Here is a 16,054-nt window from a genome sequence, read left to right as displayed (position 1 = left end):
CGAAGATTGCGGAACCACTAACGCGGCTGACGAAGGAAGAAACCCCTTTCATTTGGCAGAAGGAACAAGAGGATGCCTTCCATGAACTGCGACAGCGTCTTCAGAGTCATCCAGTTCTTGCACATTTTGATGAGGAAGCTGAAACGGATATTCACACAGACGCAAGCAACTTGGGTCTCGGGGCCGTCCTCATTCAATGGCAGGAAGGAGTAGAACGGGTCATTGCATACGCTAGTCGCACACTATCGAAGGCTGAGATAAACTACTCGACGACAGAAAAAGAATGTCTAGCGGTAGTGTGGGCCATCAGTAAATTTCGGCCATACTTATATGGCAGACCTTTTCGAGCCATTAGCGACCACCATTCACTGTGTTGGCTGGCGAATCTCAAAGACCCGTCTGGACGTCTAGCCAGATGGAGCCTACGGCTGCAAGAGTATGATATCACGGTCGTATACAAGTCCGGGCACAAGCACAGTGATGCTGACTGTTTGTCGCGCGCACCGATTGAGTCTAGTGGCCCTACTTCCACGGAAAACGAACAAGACTTCCCTTTTTTGGGAGCTGTGACTTCGTCGCAGATGGCAAAACATCAGCAATCTGACCCTGAGTTAGTTATGCTAATGAAATACTTAGAGGGACAACCTGTTGATGTTCCACGTGTTTTTTCCCGTGGCTTGTCATCATTTGTCATCAGAAATGACGTCTTGTACAAACGAAACTTTGAGCACAATACAGAGACATTCCTGCTTGTCGTCCCTTCAGTGTTACGACCCGAGATCTTGGAAGCGTACCACGATGACCCATCAGCAGGACACTTAGGAGTGACCAGAACATTAGCACGCATTCGCACGAAATATTACTGGCCGAAATTGCTGAATTCTGTTGCAGCACTATGTAAGAACTTGCGGGATTGCCAAAGGCGTAAAACACCACCGCTGAAACCAGCTGGTCTCCTCCAACCTATAGAGCCACCTGAAGCCCCATTTGCACAAGTGGGAATGGACTTACTCGGCCCATTTCCTACGTCGACGTCAGGGAAGCGATGGATCATCGTCGCAACGGACTATTTAACTCGATATGCCGAGACAGCGTCTCTTGTGAGGGGAACTGCTGCTGAAGTAGCCGAATTCTTCGTGACGAACATCGTACTGCGGCATGGCGCTCCTACAGTGCTGATAACAGACCGAGGAACCGCATTCACGGCTGATTTGACAAACTCCATTATGAGATGGACGCACACCAGTCACAGAAAAACAACAGCGTATCATCCCCAAGCAAATGGACTGACCGAACGGCTCAACAGAACGTTGACTGATATGTTGTCGATGTACGTGGACATAGAGCATCGAACTTGGGATAAATATTACCGTATGCAACGTTTGCGTACAATACCGCTGTACAGGAGACGACTCGCATGACACCGTTTCAACTTGTTTTTGGCAGAACTGTTACCACGCCCCTAGATGCAATGCTGCCTGTTGATCAAATTCTGACAACGACCAAAATACCAGTGACTTCACGCAAAGAGCCGAAGAAGCAAGACAGCTTGCGCGACATCGCATCCAGCAGCAACAAGAAGCCGACGCCCGTCGTTATAATTTACGACGAAGAGACGTCAGTATGCTCCTGGAGACAAAGTATGGGTGTGGACTCCAGTACGTGTACGTGGGCTCTCCGAAAAACTACTCAGACGTTATTTTGGCCCCTATAAAGTACTTCGCCAGCTTGGTTCCTCTCAACTACGAAGTTGTCCCAGAAGAGCAAGTAGCATCATCGAGGCGGCGGCATCGCACCGAAATTGTGCATGTCGTCCGAATGAAGCCGTACTACGACAGACAGTGATCAATCAGACACCACTGCTGGACGATGTCTACTTTCGTCAACAGCATCATGAATGCTACCCTGGAAACTACCTCACAGCAAGCATCGGGACGATGCATTCTGAGAAAGGGGGTAATGACGCAACCTACATTCAAAGTACCCGCGCCGGACGTTTCCTACAACATTTCTAGTTGTCCACGGAAAGAGAAAGAGGATTACCGGTGGATGCCATGGGCTCTGACAACACAGGCACGTGCGAACGGACGGGACTCGAGAAGAAGAAGAGGTGTGAGACTCTGGTAGAAAAACGGTGTTCTATATAGAGACATTCTCGTTGTAACTACTTGTTTGCAGGGCACAAGTTCGGCTGAATTAAAAGTGTTTTCTTAAACTGTGCGTGACAATATTTACTTTGATACCTTAGCTCTCTTTTAAAATTATTTTCGTGGTTTTATCACGCTCTATTTTACTCGATAATTGGGCTGAAACATAAGTGATTTACCAAAAACGCCGAATTTTGAAAACAGTTTTCTCAAAAAGGCCATTTTTAATTTTTTTAAAAATCCCTCTGATTGAAGTCAAGGACGCCATCTATCATTGTGCATAAAAAAAATGTCGCATTATTTTGGTTGCTAACAAGTTATAATGCGTCAAATGTGACCAAGTCAGCCTAGCGGCCGCGTCGTTCGTTATGTGCTGAAACTCGGATATAAGTTGTTCAAATACTTGTACGTGACATAATCACAAATAAGTAGCTCCACACCAACAAATGCGCAGCCAGGTGTCATGGTTCAGCAAGCTTTGTCTTGCGATCAGCTGCTTGACAAACCCGCAGTAGCGGCCGCTCGATGCTGCGGGCGCTCACATTACATGAGTGCCGCTTCGACTGCGGATGAGCTCCTCTTGCGCGCCAAACTACGCTCAGAGGACGAAAGAGAGAAGGAATGCATCACTGTGAAATATAAAGGCTGTTAAGCGCCAACAAATGTCATAATATGCAACGAAAGCTCTGCCGGCAATTTCTTCTGATAAACATTACATCCTGAATTCTGTAAGTTAATTATCAGGTGTCTTAGTCTAGAAGCTGCCGTGTGAAAAGTCAGCTTTTGCTGTTTTTTTAAAATAAACTGAGGTAAGTCCCAGAGGTAATGGAATACAATTTCTCGTCCTGAATTTTGCACAGCGGCATTGGCACAAAAAGGCTTCGGGCCCACTCATTTCGCCAATTTAATTTAAGTAAACAACAACATTCCTTCTTGGCTACCTTCTTGAGCTCATCAAGATCACAATTATTAAAAAAATTCTCGCCTATAATTTATGCTGCTTACATTATATGCGCTTAGTACACCTCCTCGTCACGGGCAGCCGAAGTGGCGACGGAGACGTAAACCGCTCAGCCGCCAGCTGGTACTCATCTTTTCGAAGTGCTTCAGCTTGTATTGAGAGAAGCGTCTTAAAAGGTATATTGCTACGGTATAAGCCGGGTCATGGTGTGAGCCACGAGAGGGAGAAGAAGAGGTCAGCTGGTTCGACCTATGGACGACTGGAATAACTCTAAATGAAGCAGCGGACACATTGGCGGCAGCATCAATTCAGGGCCGGGTCCTGAAGGTTTTAAGGCCCTCCTCCTAAAATACTATCGCACGATTTCGATATTTTTGTATTCGAGAGGAACACACAAAATATTCTGTTCTAAACGGGGCAGACTTTCAGCACCTTAGGTTTCCGTGGCATAGCTCATGGTGTGGCACAAGGCAATTAGAAGTCACCTGAACTAAATTGCGATGCAGAATCCCCTCTTTAAATTTTTATTTACACAGGCTTGGTTTTGTTCCTTCCCTTCAATGTTGTTATTGTTCGCAAGCAGAAACCATAGAGCATTTTTTCACAGAATGTCGCAGATATCAACATCTAAGGCAAAGACTCCTCGAACCTCCTTTCCGACAACTTGGGCTTGAGCTTTCCGTAACGGCATTACTCTCCCTGGGGGCGTCGACGCTGGGTCGTTGCAACAGGGACCTATGTGAGGCGGTATTTAACTATATAAAAGAATAAAAAAGACTGCCATGCTAATATTTCTAGTACATACTTATTTTATTTATTTCATTTATCGATTATTTATTTAATTCTTTTATTTACCTCATTCTTTCTCTCCCTTTTTTTCTTTCTCTTTAGCATTCAATTCGGAAAATGTAAACACAAATAATATTTTCGCTTACCTACAGGTTATCTCTTTAGAGTTATCCTTCTTTTTTCTCCACTCACACATCCTACTGCCGCACGAGTCGTGGCCGATCCCCCGTGGTTGTGCCATTCCTCTATAGGAACAACCAACCAACCAACGCCATCACGACCTATCATTGCCTGACATCCTCTGCAAATAATTCATTCGCACCTTACACCGAATGCAGTAGCGGTTTTACTGGCCTAAAATGCGAATATGTGTGAAGCGAATACGCCTTGAGCTGCGACAAGTGCCAGCGTCACAAGCGGCCCACAAGCGCTCCACACGGCCTTCTTCATCCTGTAGCGCCGCCCACTACGCCTTTCGAGCAAGTCGGTATCGACCTGCTAGGACCGTTTCAGTAATCTTCGAACAACAACCGCTGGGTCATAGTGCGTGTGTCGATCCGCTGCGATACCATCCTCCACAGCAGAGTCCTTCGCTTCCTTCCTGTTACGCTCCGTTGTTCTTCGCCATGGACCGCCTCGTGTAATCATTAGTGACCGTGGTCGCCAATTCGTCGCCAACACTGCGGAAGAATTGCTTCGACTTTGTACATCGCAGTTCCGCCACTCAACGCCTTAAAATCCCCAGCAAAACGGGCTTGTCGAACGTACAAACCACACGCTTACTAATATGCTGGCTATGTATGTATCATCCAATCACAAGAACTGGGATGATATCTTGCCATTTAATAACCTATATGCTTATAATACAGCGAAGCAAGAAACCACAGACTTCACTCCTTTCTGCCTGATCTACGCTCGATCTCCGCGCAGCTGCCTCGATACAGTACTCTCATTTGAGCTTCATACGGACGACTCAGTTGCCCAAACATTGTGCCGTGACGAAGAAGCCCGCCAAATTGCTCGCCTGCGCACACTGGCATCGCAAGACCGATCCAAGCAGCGGTATGATCGACGCCGCGACGCCGTTTCATTCGACAAGGATGACTTGTGTGGTTGTGGACCCCCCAACGCAAACGTGATTTAGGCCAGAAATTTCTATCGCTGTATGCTGGCCCATTCGTTGTCGTAGATCGCTTGAGTGACTTGATCCTGCGTGGTGGCAAGCTTGACGTCTGCTGGTCGTCGGTCTAGTCGGACCCAGCTGGCGCATGTTGCTCGCCTCAAGCAGCTGGTTCCATCCCGCACTTCGCCAGTGATTCTGACTCGCCCGCCGGGCTTCGTCTGTGAACCGGGGAGTGTTACGGTATAAGACACGGGAGAAGGAAAGAAGAGGCCAGCTGGTTCGACCTATGGAGGCCATCACCACCTATCATTGCCTGACCTCAATCGAACAGTAACAATATGTTTGACAATATGTTCTACCAGAAGCCCCCTTTCGTCACGACTGTTTCTTAAGGGACATATTCTCATTTAATGCTTCAAGGGACCGGCTAAACAAGCGCGCGCCGTCATTCTAATGCGGCTGCAGCGAGCCAGTGGAGGCTTCAATGTGCCGTGCGCACCGCGCCGGCCAGGGGAGGGGAGCAATCCGAGGAGAACTGAGGAGGAAAACGCGCGCGTGGTGGAGAGTGTCGCCACTTTCAAGATATCAAGGGGTTTACGTGGATGGATGCCATGAGCGTCACCTTTATAACGGGGCGGTGACAAGTGTGCCACCAGGCTCGACAAAAAAAGAAGGAAAAATATTTTTTCTCTTTCCCTTCTTTTTTTTTAATGTTGACCTAATGTCTCTACTTCAATTAAATCTATCTGATTACAGAGAAAAAAGACGTAAATTCTCAGCCATATTACTGCCCATTACGGCAGAATGCCCTTATTTTTTCCAATATTTATTTTCTTCCTTTCTCCCTACTTTTCTGCCACCAATACTCTATCCGTCTCTTACTATTTCTATCGCAGATGTGTTCAGCTTTGCATTGTTGTCCCTAAAACCCAAGTCTCCATGCAGGCTCGTGCCCAAACGTACAACTGGGTGGATATCTTCACATTAAATCAGAACATGCTCCGCCGTTTCCTTATCTTCCCCGCAGCATGCGCATTGTTCTCCTTCTTTACTTAATCTCGCTTTATAACTACGCGTTCTAAGGCAACCCGACCTCGCTTCAAACAGTAATGCGCTTCCCTTCAAATTATCGTAAAATGCCTTCCTTCTTATTTCGTTTTTGCCCTTTCGGCGGTTACTCAGAACCGTTTTTTTTATCGCTGCCATCCAGTAAATCCTCTCCGCCTCTCTGACTTTTACTTACCGCTCTTTGTTAACATATTGCTTACACTAGCAGCCGTATATTTACTAGTGGGCCTGCTAAATCTTTTTCTCCACTGTGTGTCCACGCTCTTCCTATACAAATAACGGAACACCTTCTCTTGCCCATCTACTCTCCTTCATATTCCTTAGCCTTTCCTCGAACCTTATTTTGCTCTGAGCCTCCCTCGCCTCAAAACCTGCCCATCCCATATCGCCCTTTACAGCCTCATTTGTCGTCTTCCCGTGAGCACCCAACGCGAGGCGTCCCACAGTCTTTTGATTTATATCTATTCCCGATTGCACCTCCGCCCTCATTCACACCACTGAGTTCCCAAAAGTAAGCCCCGGAACCATCACACCTTTCCTCAGACCTCGAAGCACCTCGTACCTATTGTATCCCCACAACGCTCTGTGCTTCATTATTGCAGCATTCCTCTTTCCTTTTGCTGCCGAGGGTTTTTCCTGTGCTTCCATGTACCTGTCACCCTCATTTATCCATACTCCGAGGTACTTGTATTCGCTTACCCTCGGTATTTCTTGGCCCTGTATTGACACCGCCTGATCACAAGGATCATTGAATACCATCAATCCACATTTTGTTACACTAAATCCTAGTCCTAGAGCTTCCCCTTCCCTTCCGCATATATCCGCCAGCTGCTGTATATCCTCTCGACTGTCAGCAAGTAAGACAACATCGTCAGCATAAAATAATCCTGGAAGCTTCTGCTCAATCATCACGCCGCCCTGTTTGTGTGACAGATTAAAACCAATGTTCCAACCTTCTAGCGCTTTTTCCATACTCACCATGTACAGCATGAATAACAGCGGGGACAAAGGACATCCCTGTCTCAGCCCCTTGCTAATCTCAACGCTGTCCTTGCTACTTATTCCTTCCCATTCTATACAAACTGTATTTTCTCGGCATATTTCCCTCAAAAGCTGTATACGGTCGTCCCCTATGCCCACTTCTTTCAATATATCCCACCAGAAGCGTAGCCAGTAATTTTTTCGGGGGGGGGGGGGGGTTCACACCATTATTTTTGTATTTTCGTGTGTGCGTTTGTATGTGTGCGTGTATATATGCACATGCATCTACAATATGTCGTTGCATTGTGATAGACTTCCTACCTAGCGCCTTTATGTGGCTCCAGAATATCCTAGGCGCGGCCTCCTTTTTTTTCGTGAATCTCTGTCACCCAGCGTTCACTCTCACATTTAATTTTTGCCTCCACCAATTTCTATACAATGGATTTTTTCTCTAAATATATTTCCCATATTTTGTCAACTTCGCCCTGCGGCCCTTTCTTCTTTTTTGCCCTTCTATGCTCCCGTGATGCTTCACGTCGCTTCTCGATCGCTTCCAGAATTTCCTTGTCGCACCAACTTTATTGCTTCCTCTTTCCTTTCCCTATCTCTTTCGTCATTAGATGTAACAGCTCACTATACTCCCAGTCCTTGCCTTGCCTACTTTTCCCTCGATTCTTGCGGCTATATATATTATTTGTTTGCCAATTAAATACGAGGTGCCAGACTTTGATTCCACGCTCCTATTTCCAATTTCATATCCCATTCGTAATGTTATTCGTTTATGATCGCTACCCAAGTTTTTAATACCTTCCTCGTCTATTCTCATTTCTCTCAGTTTGTGATAAATTCCTTCAGTCATCAGACAATAATCAATACTTGACTGTTTGTTTCCGACTTCCCACGTGATCTGGCCGACACATTTAGGCCCCCTGTTAACTATCTCCAGACTATGTTGCTCGCAGAGATCTAGTACTAACTTCCCATTGGTGTCTGAATATCCGTCAAGGTCATGTATGCGGGCATTCATATCCTCTAAAATGATGATTTCCGCCCCATTACCAAATTCCTTAATATCCGCACTCGTGCAGTCCACACTCCCCTGATTCTTTTCTCTGCATTTATTCCCCGTTCACAAGTAGGCTACCCCTCGCCACGTTTTATTTCCACCTACTGTGCCCAAAACCCAGAGGTGCTCTGAACGTCTGTATCACTCTAACCCATTTGTCGCCGCGGTGAATTAGCATTCCTTCACCACCACCTTTCCTTTCTGATATGATCCTGTTGCACCCTTCCCAAACGTAATTGTCAATATGTGGTGGCTCTTCTAAGTCTCTAAGGTGTGTTTCTGTAACCGCATAAACGCCTATCTGTTTTTTGTTTAACTGCTCCTCAATGTCTAACCATTTTGCCTTTTTTCTGCCACCCTGCATGTTTACGTAACTAATTGCAACACGCGCCTTCTCCCTTTTTCTTTTACCTCTTTTCTGGTTTTTCGCAATTCTGTCAAAGAGCCCTCCTGGTTGTTTTCCCTGTTACTAGCTACCCCGGACTCCGAAGGGCCCGCGTGCCCCCCCCCCCCCCCCCCCAAAAAAAAAAAAAAAGATCTACTGCGTTTCCTGCCAGTCGCCAGCCCACGTCATGACCAAGCCTCTTATCGAAGTGAATTATGTCTCTTTGGAAACCACCCCACCTGTTCACCTCCCTGTTTTTATCCGCTATATCGAAACCCATCTGTCGACTAGTTCGCCATATCTCTTTGTTTGCGTTGACAACCGCCCTTTGCAAGTTGCCGTTGCGCACTGGTACTTCCGGTACTGTGCATACTACAATTTGCACCTGGGGGGACACGTCGCGCATGTCATCGACCCCTTTCACCAAGGTAGTCGTTAGTCCTGATGATAAGACGTCATTTAGACCTCCCGCAATTACCACGAGGGGGCGTCTATGAGCTTTAGCTGCAAGTTTTTCACTCGCTTGCCTCATGACTAACCCCAGCGTATGTCCTGGGAACGTCCCTATCGAAACTCTCTTATCGCCTTTCACCCTCTCCTTGATTGCCTCTGCGCATCGGACTAAATTTGAGTCACCGGCGATAATGACCTGCTCAGACATTCCTTCTGAAACCTGCACCTGGTTGCTGACTAGGTGACTAGCGTGAGTCGCGGCTGCCGCTTTGTCCCCTCCCTCCCTCAACACTACTTCCCGGAAGTTGGGCCCTATGACCACTGTATCTACCTTTGTCATGCCTGATGTTCCCTTCGCCTCTCCCCCATGGGGGGTCGTCGCCATAATGCTTCCGCCGTCACCTGCGTCTTCTTTGTTCACTTTGACGGCATTCGATAGGCCCTTTTTTAAGTGGTTCAAAGTAAAGTCCCTAGATTTTTCCCTGTTCTTTCTTAAGTACCGACAACCATTGAAGCGCCGTCGACGAATCTCATTGGCTAACGCTCGTTTTCGGTAGCCATGTTCTTCCTAACGCTTTTCCAGCACCTGGTGAAACGCGATCCCCCATTCACAAATGGCAGGGGGTTGACGGGAGGAGAAAGGCCGCCGCATTAGCATATTGTCCGCTGAAAGATGAGTGGCTAATGTACTTAGACGCGCATGCCTTTGTAAATCTTCAAAGTTAGGAAGAAAATGGCGTCGGACGCCAGCTGCGCGTGAGAGAGGGCCAGGAAAGGAGGCAGTTGTCGGTACTTAAGTAAAAAGGACAAATCTAGGGACTTTAGTTCAAAGGAAAGGAAAAAGGCACCTAATTTCTGCAGCCCAATAGGGAGCACGGCGCAGTGCCTATAGGAGGGGGGACGAGGGAAAAACAGAAAAAGAAAAGAGAAAAAAGAAGGGATAGAGTTAGGTGTAGCACACACCCGCACGACACGCAAGCGATGCAGTGAAGCCGCAGCAGTCCGTTGCTGCAGGCAATGTTTGCGAGAGTTCCAGGCGGGCGTCTCGAAGTAAGAGGGCGGTTAACCTGAGCCTTTCTCCCATGGCCTTCGTTTTCTCGCGCTCTGTCGCCAACGCATTCTCCAGCTCAGCGATTCTCGTTATGAGCCCACTCTGGACAGCCATCATGTTTTCCATTTGATTGCCTCTGCGAGGGATTCTTGGTCAGCTGCCAGCTCGCAAAAAGATCACGTGCTACGTGACGCCAAAAGGCAGAAAAAGAGTGTTCCACACTGGGCGCCATGGCTGCGATCGGCGCTGACTCCTAGGTTTAAATGCACATATATACTCCATAAAGCGGACGGGGGGATGACCGCCGCCGTAATTATCAGACGCGTTCGGACGTTTGACGTTTAGTCAAAAAGCCACTGAAGCGTTGACCAAGAACTTCGTTCCTGCAAAAGTAAACCTGAGCAGGGTAAAAACAAAAGCTGTTTCTTTGTGTAAAGAGCTGAAACTTTCAGGGTTGTGTAAGTCTATCATGGACAGTAAGCTTTTGTCATTGTCCGTATTTTTCAGTGTTAAAACGTGCCTTTTAGAAGTATAGCTGCTGAGCAGAGTACTTGGCAGCAGCAGCAAAGTCAGTTTTTGTTAAAAAACTTCAACGTTCTAGTTACTGATGATCCCTATATTGTAAAAAATTCCAAAGAAGTGACAACGTTTATGGCTTCTCTTGATTCCTGCAAGTCTGCCTTTTCGATAGACGGAGATGACTTGTTCTCCGTTTCCCACGATGCCCTTTTACCAGGGGCGTAGGCAGAAATTTTTTTCGGGGGGGGGGGGGGGGGGCACCTCCTTGATCTGTAGTGGGGACGAGCAGGCAGATGTCGTCGAGTGCCATTTTCTGCTCTGTATGCTATGGCAAAAAAAAATCTCGGGGGGGGGGGGGGGGCACGGGCCCAGGTGTGCCCTAACGTGGCTACGCCCCTGCCGTTTACCTGCCGTGCGCTGTTGTATAAAAAATAACGGAGACGTTGCTTTCCAGAATTCTACCGGTATCTCGGTCGATGGCTTTGTGATCTTACTAGAGTACTACCTATCTTCAACTTACGTTGCTTCTGACAACGAGATATCTATCCAGCGAAAGGGAATTTGTATTGGTTCGTGTGTTGCCCCAGAACTCTGCAATCTTTTTTTAGCTGCCAGTGACCGTGTCTTGAATTACCTATTGGACAGCGAAAAAGTTCTACGAGTTTTTAGATATGTAGACGGCTTTCTCATGATTTTAAACACTAATAGACGAATACTAGTGCTGTTGGGGATATTTTAAACCTGTTCAGACGATGTGGAAAGGGCTTACCCTTCACCCATGAACTTCCTAATAATGACACCTTGCAATTTTTAGATATTAATATTGTCACCTTAATACTAACAGTACAGAACCTCTGTCTATCGGAAAACCAAGGACGTCGAGCTGAACCGATCGCACGAAGCATGACTTTCTCGTCTTTTCCACTTCCTTGTCCTTTTGTCTGTTTCGCAGTGGCACATACAGAGGAATAGCGCAATCTCATCCCATGCACGTGGCATTACCCACCTTAAAAAAAAACATCGTCCCGATGCTCAATAGTGATTAGAACAGAAACTAGTCGCACACGCACACACACAAAATTGATGCAGCAGTGTCGAGGTGTCCCAACGGTCATCCAAGTAGAGTGGACGAATAGTCAACGGGGGTAGTGCGGCTTCATCCTCGATACATGCACAATGTCTGCCTGCTGTAAACGACGTGATCGCCGAGCCGTGCCTTCAGGCAGGACTTTGTAGTTGACGTCGTTGAGGCGACGTAGAACTCTATAGACCGAAGTAACGGTGAAGTAACTTTTCCGAGCGGCCTCTTTGGCGAATGGGAATCCACAGCCACACTTGATCACCGGGCTGGTAAATAACCTCGCGATGACGAGAGTTGTACCTCTGCGAGTCGATGCGTTGCTGGTTTTGGATTCGCTCGAGTGCAAGCTTGCGAGCTGCGTGTGCGAGTCGGATAAAGTCGTTCGCATCGGTGCTAATGCCACACCTGTCGGGTAAGAACATGGCATCCAGCGTCGTAATTGCGTCTCGGCCATGAAGCAACCGGAAAGGGGTGAATCCCGTAGTCTCTTGAACCGCAGTATTGTAAGCGAACGTAATGTATGGCAGAACGTCATACCAGTTTTTGTGGTCTTGGTCAACGTACATAGATAGCATGTCAGCGACCGTCTTGTTTAATCTCTCCTCAAGACCGTTTGTTTGCGGATGGTATGCGGTAGTTTTGCGATGAGCGGTTCCGCTAAGCCTCATGACGTCTTGCATCGTTTGAGCTGTAAAAGCTTCACGTAGAAAACAGCGCTACGAGACGGGACAAAGAAAGGGCACAAACACGGCGCTGACTATCAACCAAATGTGCTTTTATTCCCCAGTGCCCTTTCTTTGTCCCGTCTCGTAGCGCTGTTTTCTATACGTGAAGTCATGCACCAACCAGCCCAAATCCGTACCCTACTGCTGTAAAAGCTGTTCTACGGTCAGTGATGACAACTGCTGGCGCTCCATGCGGAGGACGATGTTGTTCATGAAAAATTACGCAATCTCATTGGCCGTGCCTCGTTGCTGGCCCGTATCCAGGGGGGAAGGGCTCCCCCCCCCCCCAAACAAACAAACAAAAAAAAATCCTGGCTACGAGCCTGCCTCGTTGTAGGGCTTTTGTTTCGCAGTATTTTTTCAAATAGTCAGTAGCGACTACAATCCAGCGGTTGCCGTCATGAGACTTCGGGAAGGGCCCGAGCAAGTCCATGCCGGTTTGTTGAAGCGCCTGTGCTATGGCGGTGCAACAGGCTTCAGGAAACCAGCTGGACGCATAGGTGGGGCTTTACGACGCTGGCAATCGTTACACGTTATTACGTAATGCTTGACATCCTGGGTGAGCTTTGGCCAATAGTAGTGTTGACGAATCCGGGCTAGGGTACGTGCAAATCCCAAGTGGCCGGACGAAGGCTCATCGTGGCAGGCAGATAAAATGTCGGCACGCAGCGCTGATGGAACGACGAGCAGGTGTTCAGTCGCATAAGGTTTTAAGTTCTTTTTGTAGAGGATGTTGTGACGGGAGACAGAATGACACTGAACGTGCGAAATCCCAGACAACACAATAACAACCTCAGGACATCCTCAGTATGCCACCTTGAGGACATTAAGATGCCCTCAGAACGTCCTGTTATAGTACTAGAATGGCACTAATCCAGTCCTGTTGTCCGTACTCATAACACCTGAGGGCGTTGTCAAAACAGCACTTCAGGACTTTTTTAGTATGTTTTCAGAACAACCATTGTGCAGCCGGTTCGGTACCGTAGGCTGTCATATTTTGTATTACTACATATGATTTACTTCTTTTCAAGGTATTTACATACGTTAAAGGAAAAACACCTCTGTGAGGTCTTGTGTATGTATTCTGCGTCAAGAAACAGAGAGGTGACGAGTGCTTGACTATGAAAAAAAAAAAAAAAACAAAGCTTGTTGACTGAAATTCATTTATTTAAACAGTAATTAGTCCCGACTGTTATGAGGACCGCTTTCTCAGGCATCCGAGTCCAAGTAGTCAGAGACAGTGTCTGAAAAAAAAAAAAGCAATAGTAAGGCATTCAGCACAAATTTGCAAAGATGTTTTCCTGTACCGGGCTACTCCTGCAAGAAAAAAGACGTCAAATAAAGGCAGTTACGATTTTAATGAACGGATTAATACATGCAAAAGGAACCAGATGCTGTCCCGTGTGGAACAATGCTACATTTCATGACAGTCTCATGTGATGTCACCGCAGCATGCGACGACTGCGACTCAATGGCCCATGTTTGTAAACTTCCTCGGAAGTCTGGCACAATGTCCTCGTCACCACGTGTATCGTGCACAGTGCACTCATTAGTGTTAGAGTCTCCGCTCTGACAGCCCACCAGTGTACTCGACACGGGCATCGAGTTAACTTGCCCGAGGTCGGGCCATGTGTCAGACGCAGACGTCGATTCCCCGTTATTCACGTTGGGACTCTCCGAAGCACAATTCACCGCGATTTGTTCGCCTGGTGCCGATCCATTCATGGGAGCATCAGTCAGAGCGTTGAGTAACGTGAAGCGCCCATCAACATGGCGATTTGACCTTCCGTCGACGTCTGCGATTTGCACTTTCAGACATCTCACGTTTGTTAACTGTACACTACACTGTACTGTACACACAAACAACAAAGATGCGGTTTGCAATCACCTTCATTGCAAGATCCCATCTTGACAGTCAGTTGACTTGGAATGGCTTGGCTGGTTTGGCTACTTGACTATCCAGAACGGCAACGCATGGTCAATGGTTGCCAGCTGCTAGTTCTTTTAAGAACATACTATTTTAAATGAACATTTCGCAATATCAGCTTCGATACCCAAGATGATTAATTACTTGTGTTTCAGAAAGCGAAACATGTAATTTGAAGCTTTTCAACCAAAAGAGAAGCTGTTGGTACGCGTGAGCGACGCAGAGACGAGGCGTGTTGTTGAGAGTCTCGGTACCAACTGGGTTTTTTTCTCGGCGAACTGGTTTTCCCTCTCTCCCTCTCCGCGCCTCCTTCGTGCCTTTGTTACGGCGCAGAGGGAGGAAAGGGAATGTCGTTCTCCCTCACGCTGGCAGCGCCACGGCTGCACCGCGGCGCATTTAGAGTTCACCACAGTACTCCCCCCCTAGTGAGAGCACGAGCGAAATGAAACGCGGCTACAGGTTGAGGCGATTTGGCGCACCTGTCCGTCTTCCACTGCGTGTGTGATATTTTTCAGTCACTGGGGCGTCCGTCGCTGGTGTGGGATGTGGCGCTGTTCGGAAGGATTCAGGTGGAAAGGCGGAGGTTGCTGTCGTGGCCTGGTTGGTCTCCATGTGTGCCGGCTTAACTCTGTCCAATGACACCACTTCCTGGCGGCCATGCCTTTCGATGGTCATCGTTTTTCTCCCGTGGCGGAGAACTCTGAAGGGTCACCAATTGTTGGTACGCGTGAGCGACGCAGAGACGAGGCGTGTTGTTGAGAGCCTCGGTACCAACTGGGTTTTTTTTCTCGGCGAACCGCGCCTCCTTCGTGCCTTTGTTACGGCGCAGAGGGAGGAAAGGGAATGTCGTTCTCCCTCACGCTGGCAGCGCCACGGCTGCACCGCGGCGCATTTAGAGTTCACCACAAAGCAACGAGGCAAAAATATGCAATGACTGTGTGAAACAAACGTGCTGAGAAAATTTTCACATATGATATGCACCTACTTAGTGTGTGAACGGACGCGAAGAATCATATGTATAAGCGCTCAGTGCATGCATTGCATTTGTCATCCCCAAAAGGTCCCTGGAAGAACCTTTTCAGGACAACTTGTTAGCGCGCTTTCGTATTGCTTTTGTCATTCCCAAAAGGTATCTGGAAGAACCTTTTCAGGACAACTTGTTGTCCTCAGAAAGCACTCGCAAAGACGTTTCCGGGTCAAACCAGCTCGTGTCGTACTCAATACGTACGAAGGACATCGAGAAATGTGCGAGGACGATTGTACCATTTGAGGACGACCTCGGGATGTCGAGTGTTGTCTGGGATGGCATTATACCAGGCTCGTGATCTAAAGGAATGGAAATTGACTGGTAACCTACTGAGACCACGGTGAACCTTCACTGATTCACGATGAGGTAGCTCGATGCTCAGGTGCCTCGTGAAACAGTATGTGCCAAGGAGCTTATTCGAACAGGGTGGTAATTATACCTGTGGTGTGCACTGTCTCGGGGAATTGCATTCAGCTCTACGACAATGCTTGCACTGACGTCACTGAAAGCGCCCTGTTGGAGCACCAGCATGGGTGGACGCGACGTTTGCGATGTCACATTAATGTTTTCAAAACATCACATGCATGTTCGTTCAATATTCACGCACAGAGACGTTGCTGCCGCGTCGTTTTCACATAGACGCAACTTATTTGTCATCAAAGCCGCCATCGTGGAGCAGGGGCGGGGCCAGTGGGGGTTTGGGGGGGCTCCAGCCCCCCCAAAATTTTCCGCTTGCCCCCCCTGTGCCCCC

The sequence above is a fragment of the Rhipicephalus sanguineus genome, chromosome 3, assembly GCF_013339695.2.
Source record: "Rhipicephalus sanguineus isolate Rsan-2018 chromosome 3, BIME_Rsan_1.4, whole genome shotgun sequence".
Taxonomy (NCBI): domain Eukaryota; kingdom Metazoa; phylum Arthropoda; class Arachnida; order Ixodida; family Ixodidae; genus Rhipicephalus; species Rhipicephalus sanguineus.
This window is presented reverse-complemented; position numbering follows the sequence as displayed.